The following is a 7,354-nucleotide window of genomic DNA, read 5'->3' as shown; positions in this document are numbered from 1 at the left end:
GTCCCTAAAATAATCCAGGCTGTTATGTCTTGAAACATAAGCTAAGGTACCGCATGGCGATCTCTACAGAGGCGACCCAGAGAAACCCACGGGTCCCCGGATGTAGCTCGCTAGACGCCCCGCCCATCAAGATCTGTGGCAGGAAGTTTGACTGGCCAGGATTGGACTGGTCATACTGGGGGGCAGTTCCGGGGAATGTATATAAGCGGGACCCGGCCCGCGTGTTCTCTCTCTTGTAATGTACCACCGAATAAAGCATGTTGCCTTCAAACCGCCTCGGGACTCAGTACATTACACAGGCAGATGGGATAAGATAGTTCCTCACAGAGCTCTTGGACAGAACCCCCTGCAGCCATGGCTGCCTCGACCACAGTAAGAGAAAAGTTAAACCTTGGTTTCCAGGAGCCCCCAACAAAGCATATCTTGATCCAGAAGCAAGAGTTGCCTAGGTAAAAAGTATTCAGAGCTATTCACTGACCATCTTGATTTCATACTAAACTCGCAGTTCTAAGAATGCTTATTATGGAATAAGGATAATCTGAAATAATGATCAAAAGTATAAATAAAAAATTAAAATAATGTCATTCCTTGTTACCCCAGGTTGCTGAAAGAACAAAGTATATCAATATGCAAGGCCTAAGGCTGAAATTTTAAGTTCACTTAACATATTGTAAGCAGAACAGTTTGTTCATGATGATCTTGAGCCTGTTTTATTCTCATTTGCACACTCCCTCTCTTTCTCGCACATCAAACTGCAATTAGAGAGCTCCTGGTTTAGGAAGACTTTGATCTAACTCCAGTTTGTTGTGATATCTAAATGCTGGGAACCATAAAAATGTGGCATGTTACTTAATATCTGTAAAAGGTGAGTCATGAGCACAGCCTTTTCAGGTGTTAATTAGTTCTGCTTATCATGTAGCTCCCTTGAATAGATGTTATCGTTTTAATACTCTGCTCATCTTCCAATTAGAATTGGTCCTTAGTGTCACCCACTCTTATGGATTGGTTTCACTTTGATAGGTTGTTGCTTCAAGCTGATTTATTTTTGCAACATCTCCCCATGATCTTGATAGTTTGTTGCATTTTAAACCTGCCCTTCCTCCAAGGATTTCAGGCCAAGCATAATGATTCTCCCCTCCTTTGTTAATGCTCAGTCACAACTACCATGTGAGATATAAAGCTGCGAGATTGCGGGTGCTTTCAAAGGGCAACTATTTGCAAGTGGATTGTGCTATTCTTACACAATAAAAATCTAGTTACAAATAGGGCTGCCAAGTTCCCGGGCTGGGGGAGGCAGTTTCCCCTGCCCAGGAGGTTCCTGCATTGGGCCGGCAGGGGGGATCCTCCCCCAACATCGCCAGCGTGATGATGTCCCTTGAGTGACATCATTGTGCCAGCAATGTCATGCGCTGGCTGCTCTGGGAGCTTCCAGGAAAACTCTTTGGTTTTCCTAGATGCTCTAACAATTTTGAAGGGAAAACTCAAAATAGAGTTTTCCCTCCCAAATTGCTTGAGCATTGGGAAAACCATAGAGTTTTCCCGGAAGCTCGTAGAGTGACTGGCGCACTATGTTGCCAATGTGAGGATGTCACTTGTGAGTGATGTCATCACACCACACATGCAAAGTGTATGCAAAGCCAGTCTCCTGCGAGAGGCTGCAGGGGACTTGGCAACCCTAGTTACAGAAGTGTGTTATTTAGTGTGTGTGAGTGGTTCAGCATCACCCAGTGAGTTTCATGTGAAGTGGGGATTTGAACTTGGATGTTCCTGTTCCTAATCCAGCAATCTTACTATTAAACCACACACTGGCCTTCACTGAAGTTGCTGGGGATTGAGCCTGGCTTCTCCTGCTTCTCTCTGTGCAGCCTTGGATTTGGGCATTGTTGCTGGGAGCCTCAACACCTAACCTGGGAAGGAGGATTCAGGGTGGCCAAGCTGCATCAATGCTGCTGTATCTCTCAAGCGTTATCATTATAGGGTTGCCAGGTCTGTGTTGGAAAATACTTGGAGACTATGGGGGTTGATCTTGCAGAGGGCGGGGTTTGGGGAGGGGAGGGGCCTCAGCATGCTAGAATGCTCCTAGAGCCCATCCTTCAAAGCAGCCATTTTCTCTAGGGGAGCTGATCTCTGCCAGCTGGAGATCAGTTGTAAAAGTGGGAGATCTCCAGGCCCCACCTGTAGGCTGGCTGATGCTAATGATGCTGAAATAGCTGTATTTGCTGTATTACATCTAGGCCATATTTTTGTACAACCTATGGCCAATTGCCTTATCCTCAGTACTCCTTGCTTACATCTCCTTCTGACTTCTACTTCTGCATTGCCTTTCACCCTCCATTCAGTAGTGTGCAATAAAATTGGTGCATGGCACCAGAGCTCATATGTTCCCAGGCTATTACAGCCAGCCATACAACACTCCTGAATGAGTTTCAGTGTTTGACTTCCCCTGAGTAGGACTGTATATTACATCATGTGTTTTCATGACCCATATCAAAGTTTATATCTTGTACAGATTGCAGCAGCTGGGGCTGCAATTTGAAAGGGTGGTCAGTGTGGAAGGTACAGAGCAATTTAATCTTGCCTCCTTTCCCTGCTTTTTCTGCTGAAAATCAGGGGATGGAAGCTGGTTTTGCTCTAACTTGGGAAAATATAAAAAGGTAGTCCCCTGTGCAAGCACCGAATCATCACCGACCCATGGGGTGATGTCACATCATTGTGTTTTCTTGGCAGACTCTTTACGGGTGGTTTGTCATTGCCTTCCCCAGTCATCTACACTTTACCCCCTGCAAGCTGGGCCCTCATTTTACCAACCTTGGACGGATGGAAGGCTGAGTGTCAACCATGAGCTGGCTACCTGAACCCAGCTTCCACTGGGATCAAACTCAGGTTGTGAGCAGAGCTTGGACTGCAGTACTGCAGCTTACGACTCTGCATCACAGGGCTCCTGACAGGAAAAATATGAACATATGAAGCCGCCTTATACTGAATCAGACCTTTGGTCCATCAAAGTCAGTATTGTCTTCTTAGACTGGCAGCGGCTCTCCAGGGTCTCAAGCTGAGGTTTTTCACACCTATTTGCCTGGACCCTTTTTTGGAGATGCCAGGGATTGAACCTGGGACCTTCTGCTTCCCAAGCAGATGCTTGCTAGTATGTTTTTATGCTTCTTATTGGTCTTGTAAATGGCATCTGGGAGCGGTCTGGGACTGACATATCTATGGGACTGCCTCCTCCACTATGTCCCTGGAAGAGCATTACGCTCCACTGGTCGAAATCTACTGGTGATCCCCAGCCCTAAAGAGGGCCAGGACCTTTTCAGTCTTGGCCCCGATCTGGTGGAACTCCCTGCTGGAAGACACCAGGGCCCTGCAGGATCTTTTACAATTCTGCAGAGGTGTTCCACCAGGCTTTTGCCTGAGGACAGCAACAGTTGCTGGGCTAGCACCCCCTCCCCCCCTTTCACGTAGGGGAGGGACAGCTCCCAATGTTTAAAAAGCAGAATTGTAGCATGCTAAGAGCCCCGTGGCGCAGAGTGGTAAAGCTGCAGTACTGCTGTCAGAGCCCTCTGCTCATGACCTGAGTTCAATCCCAGAGGAAGCTGGTTCAGGTAGCTGGCTCCAGGTTGACTCAGCCTTCCAACCTTCCAAGGTCGGTAAAATGAGTACCCAGCTTGCTGGAGGTAAAATATAGATGACTGGGGAAGGCAATGGCAAACCACCCTGTAAAAAAGTCTGCCGTGAAAACTTTGTGAAAGCAACATCACCCCAGAGTCGAAAACGACTGGTGCTTGCACAGGGGACTACCTTTACCTTTTTATAAAGACTGTCCACTGAGTCGTAACTGTTTTTAGATTAACTAATTTTACTGATTTAATGTGTATTTTTGTTGTACATCGCCTAGAGCCCAGCATTGGCTGGGATGAGGCAATTCATAAATTTGATTAACAACAACAATACCACTTGCCCCCTGGATCCCAGTCCATCCTGGCTGGTGAAAGCCTGCCGGAATGGTATCAGGGACTCTCTGGGTGATATTGTCAACTTGTCCCTTTCAACAGAGACCTTCCCAGAGAAATTGAAGGAGGCAGTGGTTCATCCGCTTTTGAAAAAAACATCATTAGACCCTGGGGTCTTGGCCAACTACTTGGCCAGTTTCGAATTTACTGTTTCTGGGTAAAGTAATTAAGAAAGTGGTGGCCGAGCAGTTACAGGTTTTCCTGGATGAGACATCTGCCTTGGACTCATTCCAATACGGCTTTTGCCCAGGCCATGGGATGGAGACTGTCCTAGTCACTTTCACAGATGACCTAAGACGACACCTGGATCAAGGCGGGTCAGTGCTGCTGATACTTCTCGATCTGTCAACAGCATTTGACATGGTCGATTACGACGTTATGACCCACCGCCTCACCAGAGTTCAGGGGGGTGGCCTTGCAATGGTTTTCCTCTTTTCTCCAGGGACGGGGACAAAGGGTGGTGCTTGGTGACCAGACTTCCTTGCGGCATCCACTTATATCTGGAATGCCGCAGGGAGACATTCTCTTGCCAATATTATTTAACATCTATATGCGCCCCCTTGCCCAGATTGTCCAAGGTTTTGAGCTGGGTTGCCACCAGTACACTGATGACACCCAGCTCTATCTGTTGATGAGTGGCTGGCCAGTTGCCACCCCTGACCAGTTGTCCAAGGCATTGGGAGCCATGGCTGGGTGGTTACAACAGAGCCAGCTGAAGCTGAGTCCAGCTAAGACGGAGGTCCTGAACCTGAGTCAGGGTGGGGTGGGTATGGGCATCTAGCTCCCAGCTTTGGACGCTGCCAGATTGGGGCCAGCCCAACAGGGTAAGAGCTTGAGAGTGGCCTTGGATTCCTCCCTTTCCATGGAGACCCAAATCATGATGGTTGCCAGGTCTGCCTTTTGTTATCTTCGGCAGATCAGGCAGCTAGCACCATATCTATCCCTCCAGGACCTAACTACAGTGATCCATGTGATGGTCACTTCCAGATTAGACTACTGTAACTTGCTTTATGCTGGTTTACCCTTGAGACTGATCTGGAAACTGCAGCGGGTGCAGAATGCAGCGGTTCGCCTGCTGACTGCACCACCTTTACGGGTGGGCATTCGGCCGGCACTCCGCAGTCTGCACTGGCTGCCCATTGAGTACCAGATCCACTCAAGGTTTTAGTTTTAACGTTTAAAGCTTTATGTGGCCTGGGACCAACATACCTCCGGGACCATCTCCTTCCATATATGCTGGGAGGTTGTTAGCCATCCCTGGCTCAAGAGACACCTGCCTTGCCTCAAGTGGGGCCAGGGCTTTTTCAGTCCTGGCCCCGACCTGGTGGAATCAGCTCCCTACAGAGATCCAGGCCCTACCTGACTTATTAGCCTTCCATAGGGCCTGTAAAACAGCTGTTCCGCCAGGTTTTTAGTTGAGGCTGTGGGCGTCTATTCTTGATCTGGTTGGCCTCCCCTGCCAGCACTGTCACCTGTGCTATAAAACAGAATAATATCTGCCATCTCTACGGGATATCATGATGTGAGATGGCCAGGCTGGGCAATATGTGATTATGGTAAATTTTCTGAGTGCTGTTGAGTTGTCTGTTTATAAAATGTTTTTATTGTATTTTATTGTTTTATCATATGTTGTACTCTGCCCTGAGCCCTATGGGGAATGGGTGGAATAGAAATATACTAAAATAAATAAATAAATTAATAATGGCTTTTTTGATAGGAATGCACAGGGACGCAGTTCCAGCCGGCTTGGTGTCAGGGGTGCGGCCTAATATGTAAATGAGTTCCTGCTGGGCCTTTTCTTTAAAAAGCCCTGTGTGGGACAATGGCGGCGCAGGGGATGTGGCCTAATACGCAAATGAATTACTGCTGAGCTTTTTCTAAAACGCAGCTGCATGTGTCCTCACTGGGATGCCTGTACATGCACATATACAACCAGAGCTCCACCAACTGTACTGGCTTCCAGGTGAGTACCAGATCAAGTTTATGGTTATCGTATTCACCTTCAAAGCCCTTTGCAGACTGGGACTGAAATATCTGTAGAATCGTCTCTCCCAGTGTGTCCCCCGAAAAACCTTGCGCTCAGCAGACCCACAGTTACTGGTGATCCCTGGCGCAAAAGAGATCTGCTTAGCCTTGACCAGAACCACAGCCTTTTTGGCTCCAGCCTAATGGAACACTTTCCCAAATGAGATCAGGCCCTGCAGGATTTGTTACAATTTTGCAAGGCCTGTAAAACAGAGATGTTCTTCCAGGCCTTGGGCTGAGGTGGCAGATGTCAAATTATATCCCCCTGCTCTACCTTCTTGGCCTACCTTCATGTATTAATCCATGTTAGTATTAGTGTAAACTCTGCTACTTTCGAGAAGTTGGAATATCTGAACAACATGCAATAAAAACTCTGAGAATACTTTAACCACATTGATTCCTTCTTGTAATCTGTGCTATCATTTGTATGGAGCTAAATTTTATTGAGTCATGTTTTAAGTTTTAAACTTTTGTTTTTAATATGTTGTAATCTGCACTGAGCCTGCTCATGGAGGAGGTGGGATAAAAATTGAATAGAGAAATCAATTTGCATCAAGTTTCATACATAATCATCTGAGGAATATTTTCTATAGCTAAAGGATGTTTATTTTCTTGGGGATAAGCAGCCCTTATTCCTGGCTTGGCCTCGAATACCTTGATTAGGCCCTAGAGAGAAAAGGAGTGAGGCTTGTTACAGTGAGGGCTGCTTTTTAATGGGTTTGCTTATTCCCAAGAAAATAAGCATACAATTTAAACCCTGTTGTGCTAGCAAAACTAAAAATGAATCTTAACACATCTCAGAGACCACCTGCTTTTTTGTAGCATTAGCTTTTTAGATGCATAGTGACATATCAGACATGCATGGCTGTGGGGGGGGGGGGGGAGGGGATTGTAAACTTCGGGGTCAAACAGTGCCAGATTAAACCCTGTGGACGTCCCTAGGCAGTCAAAAACTTGGGGGCCCCCTTGCAAATTATCTGAGTTGGAGTGCCTGCTCCGTTGCCTGCAGCCCCCATTACAGCCTGCAGTAGGGTTGGCACTGGCAGGTCTAATTCAAGAAATATCTGGAGACTTTGGGAGTGGAGCCAGGAGCAAGGTGGTGACAAGTATAATTGAACTCCAAAGGAGTTCTGGCCATTACACTTAAAGGGACCGCACACCTTTTAAGTGCCTTCCCTGTATTGGAAATAATGAAGGATAGAGGGACCTTTTTGGGGGGCTCATACAACTGGACCCCCTGGTCCAATCTTTTTGAAACTTGGTGGGTGTTTTGAGGAGAGACATTGTATGCTATATTGCAAATTTAGTGCCTCTGCTCA

The sequence above is a fragment of the Heteronotia binoei genome, chromosome 7 (genome assembly GCF_032191835.1).
Source record: "Heteronotia binoei isolate CCM8104 ecotype False Entrance Well chromosome 7, APGP_CSIRO_Hbin_v1, whole genome shotgun sequence".
NCBI classification, from domain to species: Eukaryota; Metazoa; Chordata; class Lepidosauria; order Squamata; family Gekkonidae; genus Heteronotia; species Heteronotia binoei.
Note: the sequence above shows the minus strand (reverse complement) of the source record.